This window comes from Stomoxys calcitrans, chromosome 2 (assembly GCF_963082655.1).
Source record: "Stomoxys calcitrans chromosome 2, idStoCalc2.1, whole genome shotgun sequence".
NCBI classification, from domain to species: Eukaryota; Metazoa; Arthropoda; class Insecta; order Diptera; family Muscidae; genus Stomoxys; species Stomoxys calcitrans.
The window spans coordinates 91,523,689-91,537,574 of NC_081553.1; the positions used below are offsets into that span (position 1 = coordinate 91,523,689).

General features: G+C 34.3%; 1 protein-coding gene across 2 annotated transcripts in view; it reads right to left on the bottom strand.

Annotated features, from left to right (window-relative positions):
* The window catches only part of LOC106089089 (probable serine/threonine-protein kinase DDB_G0282963), a 535,104-nt gene that overhangs the window by 179,273 nt on the left and 341,945 nt on the right, over positions 1–13,886 (bottom strand). The window lies entirely within an intron of this gene.

Consider the following 13,886-nt stretch of genomic DNA (forward strand, 5'->3'; position numbering starts at 1 on the left):
ATATCAGCTAAATTTAAATACTTGAGCAATTGAATGGTTATTGAAAAATATCTTACAAATCATGGCGTGAAATTTAGAAATTCTTAACAAAAATTATTCTGGATTTTTTTTTCTTTGAATAAGGGAAAGTTGGGCAGAACTAGGCTAAATATGGATAAATGCTTTAAAGAATAAAAAATGATTTTGTTAAAAAGAACAAAAATTGAATCAAATTTTTAAGAATGCAAAAATTAAAAAAACTCTTTAAAAACTTAAAAAATTTTGTGAATATTTTTTCTAAATAAATTTTTATAGAAAGTCTAAAGGGGGAAAAAAGGCGGACCCTCCCGTTTATGCCAAAAGCCCCACGCAAAAACAAATATAGATCGATCGGTAACAAATGGGACTCAAATCAAAGGTATTCAAAAGCAGAGAACTAATTTTACAATAGATATTGGGTCCAGGTCCTAGGAGGCCGCCCGACGCAAACCCCCTTAAATAGGCATATTGGTCGATAATGGCAATGTGGGACTCAAGTGAAAGGTATTAGGGAGTAGTTTACGAATATGATGAGGAAGGAGCCAAAGGCTATATAAATTTGTTAATATCGGAAGGGGGGCGGACCCTCCCCCTTTCGCCAAAAGCACGTGCCAAAAATAAACGTCGACTGATCGGGACAATATGGAACTCAAATGATAAATATTCGAGAGTAGAGTACTAATTTGATAATATATATTTGTCCAGGTACCTAGGAGGCCGCCCCGACCCAAAACCCACTCAAATAGGCGTATTGGTCAATAATGACAATGTGGGACTCAAATGAAAGATATAAGGGAGTACTTTACGAATATGGTGAGGAAGGAGCAATGGGCTATATATTTTGTTGATATCGGAAGGGGGCGGACCCTTCCCCTTACCCCAAAAGCAAAAAATGCAAATTTGCTCAGGAAACTTCCGTTTAGGAACAGGCGCAAACTTCTCACATATTAATGAGTGCAGTCCGAGTTAAATTTACACCAAAAGCTCCACCCAAAATCGGAAGGGGAGCGGACCCTTCCCCTTACCCCAAAAGCTAAATATGCAAAATTTGCTCATGAAACTTCCGTTTAGGAACAGAGGCAAACTTCTCACATATCAATGAGTGCAGTCCGAGTTAAATTTACACCAAAAGCTCCACTCAAAAACTAAAAGTGGACCGATGGGTACAATATGGAACTCAAATGAAAATACCTTGAGAGTAGAGTATGAATTTGACATTACCAAAACGCCGCCCCAAGTACCCAGTATCCAAAGTACTCAGAGTACCCTAAGTGCGAAGAAAGCCACCCAACCCCAAAACTGGGCCAAACAGACCTATTGGATATTCATGCCAAAATGGGACTCAAATGAAAGGTTTTTGGGTTCCAGGTGGCGCTTTACCCTTTAAAAGCACCTCTAATAGGTTATTTGACCCATAATGACAATATGGGTGGCAAATGAAAGGTATTTGAGGGTGGAAAACGAATTTGAAATCTAATTGTGGGGCCAAGCAACCCCCAAACTGAACTTATTTTCCAACCATGAGGCTCACATGAAAGGTACTTGGTAGTAAAGAACAAATTTGAATCCTTATTTGGGATGAAACGTTGGAAGTCCCATCCCTTCCCCGAAAATAACTCACCATTATCCACATACGGGGCGAAATATCCCCGCCCTAAAATTCTCCCAAAAAAGGACTTCTTTACCGACCATGGCATGGAGCGGGCTCGATTCGGCCTAATAATCCAAAAGCCTTATATTATGTGGCTGTAGAAGTGGAAACCCTAACAAGGGAAAAGGAAAGGCAAAACTAATGCCTGAGCATTTGAAACTTTTAGCTAAAAAACAAATATAAACATGGTAAGTTCAGCCGGGCCGAATCTTGGGAACCCACCACCATGGATTCTGTTAAAAACTTTCCACAAAATCAATTTAGTTAAGGGGCAGCGTAATCGGAAAACAATTGCAGCTTCTAGGGGCTCAAGAAGTCAATTTGAAAATTCGGGCTTAGGGGCTCAAGAAGTCAAATCGAAAAAATGTATATGGGAGCTATATCAGGTTATAGAGCGGCCACCGTAGCGCTGAGGTTAACATGTCCATCTATGAGGCTGAACGCCTGGCTTCGACTGCTCGCGAGACCACCAGAAAAATGTTCAGCGGTGGTTTTCCCCTCCTTAATCTGGCAACGTTTGTGAGGTACTATGCCATGTAAAAACTTCGCTCCAAAGAGGTTTCGCATTGCGGCACGCATTTTGAACTCGGCTATAAAAAGGAGAACCCTTATCATTGTTCGTGTTCCTAAATGCAATGTTCATGGACAACATATGCATTTGCATATCAGGTTGTAGACCGTACTTGGCACAGTTATTGGAAATTGTAACATAAAACTTCTGCAAAATCAGACAAAAATTGAAATCGGGAGATAGGTTTATATGGGGGTTAAATAAGGATAAAGTCCGATATAGCCCATCTTCGAACTTTACCAGCCTATGAACAAAAATCGAATCTGTGTAAGGTTTCACCTCAATACCATCGTTTATAGAGACTGTAGCGCGGTTTATACAGACAGACAGAAAGAAGGACGGACGGACGGAATACATCTGTGAAAATATGATAAAACCCCACATCTAGATTTATTGGGTTTTGTCAGATTGCCACAAAAACACTTAAAATAGCCTAGAAAACTTTTTGTTTATAAATTTAGGCAAATGGTAGTAAGAAGGGTAGTAATGTTAACATTCTTTGTACTTTTGCCTAAATTTATAAAAAACCAGTAAGGAAGGGGAAAAGTCGGGCGGTGCCGACTGTATAATACCCTACACCTACCCTATAAGTACAATGTGGGAGCTATATCCAATTCTGAACCAATTTTGATCGACCTCGGCGAGCAAATATGTTCAAACTGTAATAACTACGGTTGACAAATGACAACATCATTGGAAATTGCCCAAAATCTGACAAACATATATATAGGAGCTATATCTAATTCTGAACCGATTTCGAGCAAACTTCTCAGATAATGTGGATGTCGTCGAGCAAGGCGTTATACAAAATTTTGGGAAAATTGGTCGATAAATGCGATTGCTATGGTTCTATGAATGCAAATCGGGCGATATATATAAATGAAAGCTATATCTAAATCTGAACCGATTTCTATGAAATTCACCAGTGATATCGAGAGTCATAAAAAAATCCTTCCTGCCAAATTTCGAGAGAATCGGTTAACAAATGACCACTTTATTGCATTATTACTGCAAATCGAACAAACATATAAATGGGAGCTATATCCAAATCTGATCCGATTTTTTCCAATTTCAATAGGCTTTGTCTCTAGGCCGAAAAACATGCCTGTACCAAATTTGAAGACAATCGGGTGAAAATTGCGACCTGTAGTTTGTACACAAATTAACATGGACAGACGGACGGACGGACAGACAGACAGACAGACGGACATAGCTACATCGAATCAGAAAGTGATTCTGGATCGATCGGTATACTTATCAATGTGTTTATCTTTCTTCCTTTTGGGCGTTACAAACTAATTCCCTAAGTTATAATACCCTGTACCACAGTAGTGGTGTAGGGTATAAAAAATGTGTAGGCTATTTTGTGCGTTTTTCAAAAATTTTAATTTCGAGTTATAGTGTTTTGTAATATTACCGAAGTGTTGCAAAGGGAATGAATATATACCTATCCTCCGGTGGATATAAAAATAATGAAAAATCATATAAAGGAAGTTGTAGATACAATTTGAGATACAATACAAATTTATTGTTCATTTAATTTTTTTTTGTTATTTTCCTTTTATTTTTTTTTTTAATATTATTGCCGTCAGTTTTCAACAAAATTATTGCCCCTTATTACCTACGAACGCCTTATTAATACCATAGCTAACAAGGAAAACAATTGAAAACCGTAAAACCAAATATTTTAACTGCCACAAAAATTTCCCACAGTGCCATAACTGACATTTCCCAAATGCTTTTAAGCTTACGAGTGCTTTTTTGCTATAAACCTTAAACAGCAGATGAAAGAAATTTGCCATAAAAAACGTTGAATTTTCTATTATCATCAACAAAGGCAAAGCAAGGCAGGTGGCGGTGGCCAAGAGGCGGCGAATTCGTCAAACGCTTAATGCGCATGACTCCTATAAAGAAAGGCAAGGAGAGGGAAATGATAGGTACACAGCAACGCCATCTGGATGTCATGTCAGCCAGAGCCAGTCTGTCAACCAGATAGCCAGCCAGTCAGTCTGTCAAATTCAAAAAGTGCCAACGACCAAAAGGCTACGCATAAACCAAACGGCCATAAATGGAAGAGCCAACTCTAGATGGATGGATGGATGGCTCTATGGACCATTCATGGAATGGCTAAGTGGCTGTCCACATATACCATGTGGACAAGTTATGGATAAAAGGCGTTTAAATTTTTTCGATTTGATTTTTAATTATGGCCTGTTAGAAGGCATTCAACATGTTTTTGTTTTTGTATTGCATTCATCATTTTCTTTTTGGTTACTTAGGCAAGTGAATGCGGAAAATCTTTATGAAACACTTTCTTTTCCATTAAAAGTTATTGAAAATAAAGCACAAAATCAGGCGAGCAATGCTATGTTGTTATGGATTTGATTAGATCTCGCGTTGTTAAGGTAAAAGTGAACAAGTCCACATAAGTGGTGAGATACCTTAATAAGGCTTTATTTAAAGAGAAGTGCATAAATAAAGACATACGTCAAAATAACATTTTATTCATAAGAAAATTTTGGCAAAATTTTATTTTTACTGAATTTTGTTGAAATTTTGGTTTGCATCAAGAGAAGAGACAAAGCAAAGAAACCTAAAACAACACCAGCCGAAGCAAAGCTCATGCGTTGGCTGGTTAGATGATTTTTTGCCTTGCTTATGGATACATTGTTGTTGTTGTTGTTATATATTGGCTTGCAAAGAGGGCCTTACAACAACACATTTGTACTTTGGGTCGTTGAGATTCAAAATAAATTGTTGCAGGAAAATTAACAATTTTCGTAGTCGTTTTTTCGACCAAAGTTGTTGTTTCTCAAAATTATTTTTTGTAAATATTGGGTTGCCCAAAAAAGTAATTGCGGATTTTTCATATAGTCGGCGTTGACAAATTTTTTCACAGCTTGTGACTCTGTAATTGCATTCTTTCTTCTGTCAGTTATCAGCTGTTACTTTTAGCTTGCTTTAGAAAAAAGTGTAAGGAAAGTATATTTGATTAAAGTTCATTCTAAGTTTTATTAAAAATGCATTTCCTTTCTTTTAAAAAGATCCGCAATTACTTTTTGGGCAACCCAATACTTCATGCAGTCTTAGACGAACATTTCGAAGAGTTACAAACGGAATGACGAAAACAGTATACCCTCTAGGGTATAAAAAGCAATGGCTTGGATGTGCTGAAAAACGTCACACCGCCATGGTACGTACTTAAAGCTTACAATTAATTTTTGGACTGACTCAGGGTAATAGACAAGGTAAAAGGTAGTCATATCGAGCATAAGTAAATGGATTCTGAAATGTAGATTACTTCCACACATTTTTTTCATAAGAAACAATAACAAATAAATCTACAAAAAATTTGGTTGTTTGAATTGGTAATAATTGGTGTCAGCTACCCTGTATAGAAAACCTGTAAAAAAAATTTTTCTATAAAAAATTTTTTAAATTTTTTTCAGATTTAATTTTTATAGAAAACTTAATTTCTATAAAAATTGTTTTGAAACTTTATTTCTAGGGAAATTGTTGCCAAAATACTCGTATGAAAGTTTTTATATCCATGCACTTTTTTCGCATTTGTTTTTCTTATTTTGACCTTTTTCACCTTTGTAACGGCCATGCGTTGACCATATGGCATAGTTACTTTGGAAGACCCCGAAGGCAAAATTGTAAATAAAAGGCTTCGATGAATGATTAAGTGTGCAAAGCAACAGCATGTGGTCTGATTCACTTAATTGCAGCTCTCTTAGATTAAACAGAGCTTCCGCATAATTTCGATTGATCAAATTCGGATAAAGGAAGGGAAATTTGAGTAGAAAAATACGGAAGGTAAGAGATAAAATGAAACAAAAAAAAAAAAAACAATTAAAAGCGTGCTAAGTTCGCCCGGGCAGAATCTTTGGAACCCACCACCATGGATTCTAAAAATTCATACAAAATAAATTTTGTTGAAGGGTATAATGTTATTCTATATACCAAACATCTGTCAAACTAGCAAAATTAAAGCTTATTGGAAGCGAATAAGGATGATTGAGAGACCGATTTACATGGTTACTATATCAGGTTATAAATAGATTGATATGGACCGTACTTGGCACAGAACACCACATGCAAAATTTCAATCAAAACGGAAAAAATTGAGGCTTGTAAGGGCTCAAGAAATCAAATCGGGAGATCGGTTTATGTGGGAGCTATATCAGGTTATACAACAATTTAAATCGTACTTGGCAAAGTTGTTGGATGTCATAGCAAAACACTTTTTGCAAAATTGTAGCTAAATTCGGCAAAAATTGGGGATTGAAAGGGCTTAAAAAGTCTAACCGATAGAGCGGTTTATATAGGAGATATATAAGGTTATGATCGGATTTGAACCGTAATTGACACAATTGTTGGAAGTCATTTGTGGCTTCCAGGGGCTCAAGAAGTCAAATCGGGAGATCGGTTTATATGGGAGCTACATCAGGTTATAGACCGATTTGGACCGCACTTGACACAATTGTTGGAAGTCATAAGAGGACATCATGTGCCAAATTTCTGCCAAATCGGACGAAATTTGTGGCTTCCAGGGGCTCAAGAAGTCAAATCGGGAGATCGGTTTATATGGGAGATATATCAGGTTATAGACCGATTCGGACCGTACTTGACACAATTGTTGAAAGTTGTAACAGAGCACCATTTGCAGAATTTCAGCCAAATCGGATAAAAATTGTGGCTTCCAGTGGTTCAACTAGTCTAATCGGGAGATCGGGAGCTATATCCATATCTGAACTATATGACCCACTTGTAATCCCCAACGACCTACATCAATAGTAAGTATCTTTGCAAAATTTCAAGCGGCTAGATTTACGCGTTCGATCGCTATCGTGATTTCGACAGACGGATGGACGAACATGGCTAGATCGACCAGAATGTCGAGACGATCATGAATATATATATATATATATACTGTATGGGGTCTTACATCAATATTTCGAGGTGTTCCAAACGGAATAACTAGGTTAGTATACCCCCATCTAATGGTGGTGGGTATAAAAATGTATAATTTTCCAAATTTGATAAAATTCGATTCAGAAGTTTCTTAAAATTTCCTTTGGGAAACACAACTCCAAAAAATGAAATCAATTATCCCCAAATGGTTGATCAATCCTTATCTCGAGAAAGTTAAGAGGTAGAATATGTTTCTATGAGTTGAAGAAATTAAACTGCCTGCTTCAGACTATCGGGACCCAGATATCCCACGATTGGCAGTAATGAGTGCCATCGGCTATCATAAAACTGAGCCCGTTTTGCTCGTTATTTCAATTGTATATATGCTAAACATGAGCATTATGTTTGCATTAAAAATTCAGGTTACAAATGCCCAAAAAAACTGCCCAACTGTAATTTTGTTTTGCTCGGAGCTAGATCTCTAAAGAACTCCTAGTTTTAAATCCATAAACCCATAGAGGGTTAGTACATTTTTGTGTAATTTTCGTCAATCGTGTCTAGCTTCGAAAAAACAAAGAAAAAAACATAAAAAATCTATGTTTAATTTTTTTAAATTTTCTACATTTTTTTTTAATTTCACAACTATTAAAACTAATTTTTAACTTTTTTTGGAATTTTTTGAAAATCTGTGAAAACCCAGCTCTCGACTGCAATCCCTATTCCCCTCACAGAGATGCAACTTTGTTTTAGGATCAATAAAATCTCACACTCACTCGCAAGAGATAATTAAATGGGAAAAAAAATCGATCCTTGACTTGGTCTTTCTTAGCACAACTGACCAAACACAATACCACAGTCTCTGTATAGCTTTCCTGGCTAAAACGTTTCACGTATGAACAAAGCCATATACAAAATGCCGAACAATTCAAGTGAAAATCATAGACAGGGATATGAATCGATGACCAACGGTCGATAGGTGGCTCACTGCTGTTATAGCAAGAAAAAAAGCTCTATTTACAATTTTAAATCTTCCGTGCTGGTTCATGTTCATACAGCAGCACCATGTAAACCACCATCATAACAATAACAACAACAACAAGAACAACAATGCCAACTAGACCAAAGATGCAACAATATTAACGATTTAATACCTCGAGGGCATTTGGCAACAGGTAGCGCTGTATTTTTTCTTTCGCAAACTCAAAGCTGGCGGAAAAAAAATACAGAAAAAAAGAAGGTAAATATCAGCATCCGTTGGCAATTGAACCTGTGCTGAGAAAAAAACAGAATGCCGCCAATGAGGCTGCTTTGTATGGACTCATTGGCATAAAAGCTTTTTTGCTTGACACCAAGTGTAATGTTGAATGGGATAGGGGTAAGTCGAGAGCGGATTGGGCAGCAACAAATCAAATCGAATCCTAATCTTGCTTTTGCTAAACTTTAGTTGAATTATCCAAATTCAATAGAGCGATAGCATACAACCAGGGATGCCGTTTTGTATTTTTGACACAATATAACATGGTGGTGGGAACCCACCATATAATAAAAGGACACTACATGCAAAATTTCAGCCAAATCGGGCAAAAATTACGGCCTGTAAGGATTCAAGAAGTCAAATTGGGTCTATATGGGAGCTATAACAGGGTTTGGACCTTGGCACAGTTGTTGGAAGTCATAACAGAAGACTATGTACAGAATTTTAGCAAAATCGAACAAAAATTGTGGCTTCCAGGGGCTCAAGAAGTCAAATCGGGAGATTGGTTAATATGGGAGCTATATCCAAATCTGAACCGATATGGCCTATTTGCAATACCCAATGACCTATATTAACAAGAAGTATCTGTACAAAATTTCAAGCAAAATTTCGACAGACGGACGGACGGATATTCACTAATTTGAGATTATGGGGAGGCACCCCCTCCTCATTTAAAAAATTATATAGTCCATCGTACACAATCTGAGAAGGTTTCAAGAGAATCAGTTCAGCCTAGAGTCAATATGCAATAAATCACAATCGGAACACTCAGATAGACAAAAACAAGAAGCAAAATCGGGAGATCGGTTTATATGGGAGCTGTAGCAAGCTATTGATCGATTGAGACGTATGTTGAAGGTCATGAGAGAGCCGTTGTACAAAATTTCTGCCAAATCGGGTGAGAATTGCGCCCTATAGAGGCTCATGAAGTCAAGATCCCAGATCGGTTTATATGGCAGCTATACCAGGTTATGTACCGATTTGAATCATACTTAACACATTTCTTGGAAGTGACACCAAAACACCACGTGCAAAATTGTAGTCAAATCGGACGAAAACTGCGCCCTCTAAAGGCTCAAGAAGTCAAGACCCAAGATAGGTTTATATGGCAGCTATATCACAACATGGACTATACTTAGCACAGTTACTGGAAGTCATAACAAAACACCTCATGCAAAATTTCAGCCAAATCGGATGAGAAATGCGCCCTCTAGTGGCTCAAGAAGTCAATATCCAAGATCGGTCTATATGACAGCTATACCGGATTATGGACCTATTTGGCCCATTTGCAATCCCAACCGACCTACACCAATAAAAAGTATTTGTGCAAAATTTCAAGCGACTAGCTTTACTCTTTCGAAAGTCAGCGTGCTTTCGACAGACAGACAGACAGAATTAAAAGATAGACGGACGGACATGGCTAGATCAACTTAAAATTACATGACGATCAAGAAAATATATACTTTATGGGGTCTCAGATGCATATTTCGAGGTGTTACAAACAGAATGACGAAATTAGTATACCCCCATCGTATGGTGGAGGGTATAACAAGTAAAAGGGTGCTAAGTTCGGCCGGGTCGAATCTTGGGAACCCACCACCATGGATTCTGCTAAAATATGGGAGCTATATCTAGTTATCGACCGAATTGCACCGTACTTGGCTTCGTTGTTAGGAGTCATAACAGAATACTATGTGCAAAATTTTAGCCAAATCGGATGAAAATTGAGGCTTTCAGGGGTTAAAGAAGTCAAATCGGGAGATCGGTTTATATGGGAGTTTTATAGGATTTTTGACCGATTTGGACACAGTTTTTGAAAGTCATAACAGAACGCTATGTGCAAAATTTCAGACAAATCGGACAAAAATTGTGGCTTCCATGGGCTCAAATCGGGTCAAATCGGGAGATCGGTTTATGTGGGAGCTGTTTCACGTTATAGACCGATTCGAAACGTACTTTGCACAGTTGTTGTGAGTCATAATTGAACTCTATGTGTAAAATTTCAGCCTAATCATACAAAAATTGCGGCTTGTAAGGGCTCAAAATGTCAAATCACGAGATCGGTTTATATGGGAGCTATTTCAGTTTATAGACCGATTCGAAACGTACTTGACAAAGTTATTGAGAGTCGTAACTGAACACTATGTGCAAAAGCCAAATGGGACAAAAATTGGGGCTTGTAAGGACTCTAGAAGTCAAATCGGGAGATCGGTGAATATGGGAGCTATATCAGGTTAAAAACCGATTCAAAGCGTACATGGCACAGTTGTTAGAACACCATTTGCAAAATTTCGGCGGCTCAAGAAGTCAAATCGAGAAATCAGGAGCTATATCTAAATCTCAACCGATATGGCCCATTTGCAAAGACCTACTTCAATATTAGGTATCTGTGGAAAATTTATCGTGATTTCGACAGACGGGCGAACATGGCTAATTCGATTTAGGGCTTCGAGACGATCAAGAATATATAGACTTTATGGGGTCTTAGACGAATATTACGAGGTTTTACAAACGGAATGACTAGATTAGCATACCTCCATCCTCCATTGTCAAGACTGTTCCTTATAGAAAATGCTCCAAAATAAGATTTTTGACAAAATAATCCATGGAATTTTTCAATAGCAAATATTATGAAAAATTATGAAAAATTTTGCCCAAATTTTATTTTTATTATTTTTTTTTTATTGTTTTTCACATACATTTTAATACCTCCATTTTTTGAGTTGGGGCAACACTACTCCCCAAGTTTTAGCTCTCCTCAAGCATGTACAAGTGTATATATGAGTGATTAATATGTTTTTAGCCAGAAGGAAAATTAATTCACCATACGAGATGCGATGGAAGGCGAGAAGCTATGTTTTTTTTTTTGCGGGTATTGGCAAGTGTGACGGGCATTTCAACACGCTTTTACTTAGTTAGCCAGCAGAAAACGAAGAAGGCAGAGCATATCCCAAATGTTTCTAACGCCATTCCAGTTATTGTACGGCCGGCCATGGTGTCTGCCCAAGAGTTTGGCTTTAAACGAGCTTGTTATTAGCCAATAACATCATTTTCATTTCGACAAATTTTCAGGCAATTCTATTTTCCAATCATGTGGCTATGCAAAGATATTGCGTGCGTTGCTATTTTGCGATTTTTTTTTGTTTTGCGAAATTGGTGGCGGTTTGGTCATGTTGCTGTCTTGACCATTTCATTTACTGGGGTTCAAATCTCAATTACATTTATTGATAAATGTTTGGCATTTTATTTTATTGATCATGTAAATATCATTTAATTTTCTCGATGCCACTTGGTTGTTGTTGTTAGTGTTTTTGTTTAAAGCAATTTATTGTTAACCATAAGATCTAAGGTTAAAAATTACAATAATTTCTTTTATGTTGTCTATAATTCAATATATATATATGGTATGGAATTGAGTTAAGCCTCAGGATATAAGGCCTATAGTTGCAAGTGTAGATAACAAATAAGGTTGAGTTAGTAGCAAAAGAAGTTAAAGCAGGTTGCAGTTGAGTTTTAGTAGGTCATTATGTGGTCGAAAGTATTTTTAACAAATAATTGAATAGTGATATGCTTTTTGTTCCCCAACTTGAGTTTTTAAATACCCTAGTATTCAATAACTTTTATGCAATCACTATAATTTATTTACATTTAATTGATTATTTAATTGTTATTTCATCATTATTTACCCCCAAATTATTCAATTATGAATCTCTAATCATTAAATAATTACCATAAATAAATGCCTGCAAACATTTTATGAGTTAGTAGTAACAAATAAATAAATAAATAATATATTATTATCATGCTTATCCTCAAAGCATTTACATGCAATTTCCATTTTTTTCTGTTTCTGTTTGCAAGTTGTGACTTTTGAACACAGTTGTCAATTCAATCATTAATAATTTATATATGAAATAAGTAATGATTTGCTGTATTCAAGCTCTTTTTTGTGTATTTGCTTTTTTTCTTTTATTTTGTAGTTGTTTTGTTGTACGCCAATGTGGGACCGGATATCCTCCGGCTATATGAAGTACACAATTACCAATGATAGCAAAAAACAAAACAAAAAAATGTATAAAAATTGTAAAAAGCCACCATAAAGGTGTGCGACAAAACAATGCAACAAAAATGAATGAAAAATATTACAATGCAGAAGAAAAAACAAAATCCATAAACAATACATGGCATTTTTCAATTTATAGTCACTTGAGTTTGTATTCTTGGTATCGCGCACTTCCATTTGATTGACTTGGAAGTTGGTGGTTTGCGTTCGCAAGTTAGCTGACAAAGTTTAGAATATTAAACAATTGTTCTGAAATGTCCAACACCAGCAAAGTCTTGTCAGTCACTATCGATGAGATGTGCATTGAGGTGAAGTAAAGGTAATGAATAATTGGCTTGACAGCAGGGTTAACATATTGGACTTTTTTTGAGAAATAAATAAAAAAAGTGCAAATAAAATAAAAAACGAAAATAAAAAAAAAAATAAAATAAAACAAAATGGAATAAAATAAAATAAAGTAAAATAAAATAAAATAAAATAAAATAAAATAAAATAAAATTAAATAAAATAAAATAAAATAAAATAAAATAAAATAAAATAAAATAAAATAAAATAAAATAAAATAAAATAAAATAAAATAAAATAAAATAAAATAAAATAAAATAAAATAAAATAGAATAAAATAAAATAAAATTAAATTAAATAAAATAAAATAAAATAAAATGAAATGAAATGAAATAAAATAAAATAAAATAAAATAAAATAAAATAAAATAAAATAAAATAAAATAAAATAAAATAAAATAAAATAAAATAAAATAAAATAAAATAAAATAAAATAAAATAAAATAAAATAAAATAAAATAAAATAAAATAAAATAAAATAAAATAAAATAAAATAAAAATAAAATAAAATGAAATAAAATAAAATAAAAAAAAAAATAAAATAAAACAAAATAAAATAAATTTAAAAAGTAAAAAAAAAATAAATAAAACAAAATAAAATGAAAATAAAATAAAATAAAATAAAATAAAACAAAAATAAAATAAAATGAAATAAAATAAAATAAAAAAAAAATATAAAATAAAACAAAATAAAATAAATTTAAAAAGTAAAAAAAAAAATAAATAAAACAAAATAAAATGAATATAAAATAAAATAAAATAATATAAAATAAAATAAAATTAAACAAAATAAAATAAATTTAAAAAGATAAAAAAATAAAATAAAATGAAAATAAAATAAAATAAAATAAAAAAAATAAAATAAAATAAAAAAATTAAAAAAAAAATAAAATGAAATAAATAAAATAAAATACATAAAAAAGAACAAAACGAAATAAAAATTAAATAAAAACTAGAAAAAATAAAAAAAGAGTAAATTAACGAGATAAAATAAAAACAAGTAAAAGCGTGCTTAGTTCCAGGGCGAATGTTGAGAAGCCATCACCATGGATTCTGCTAAAAATTTA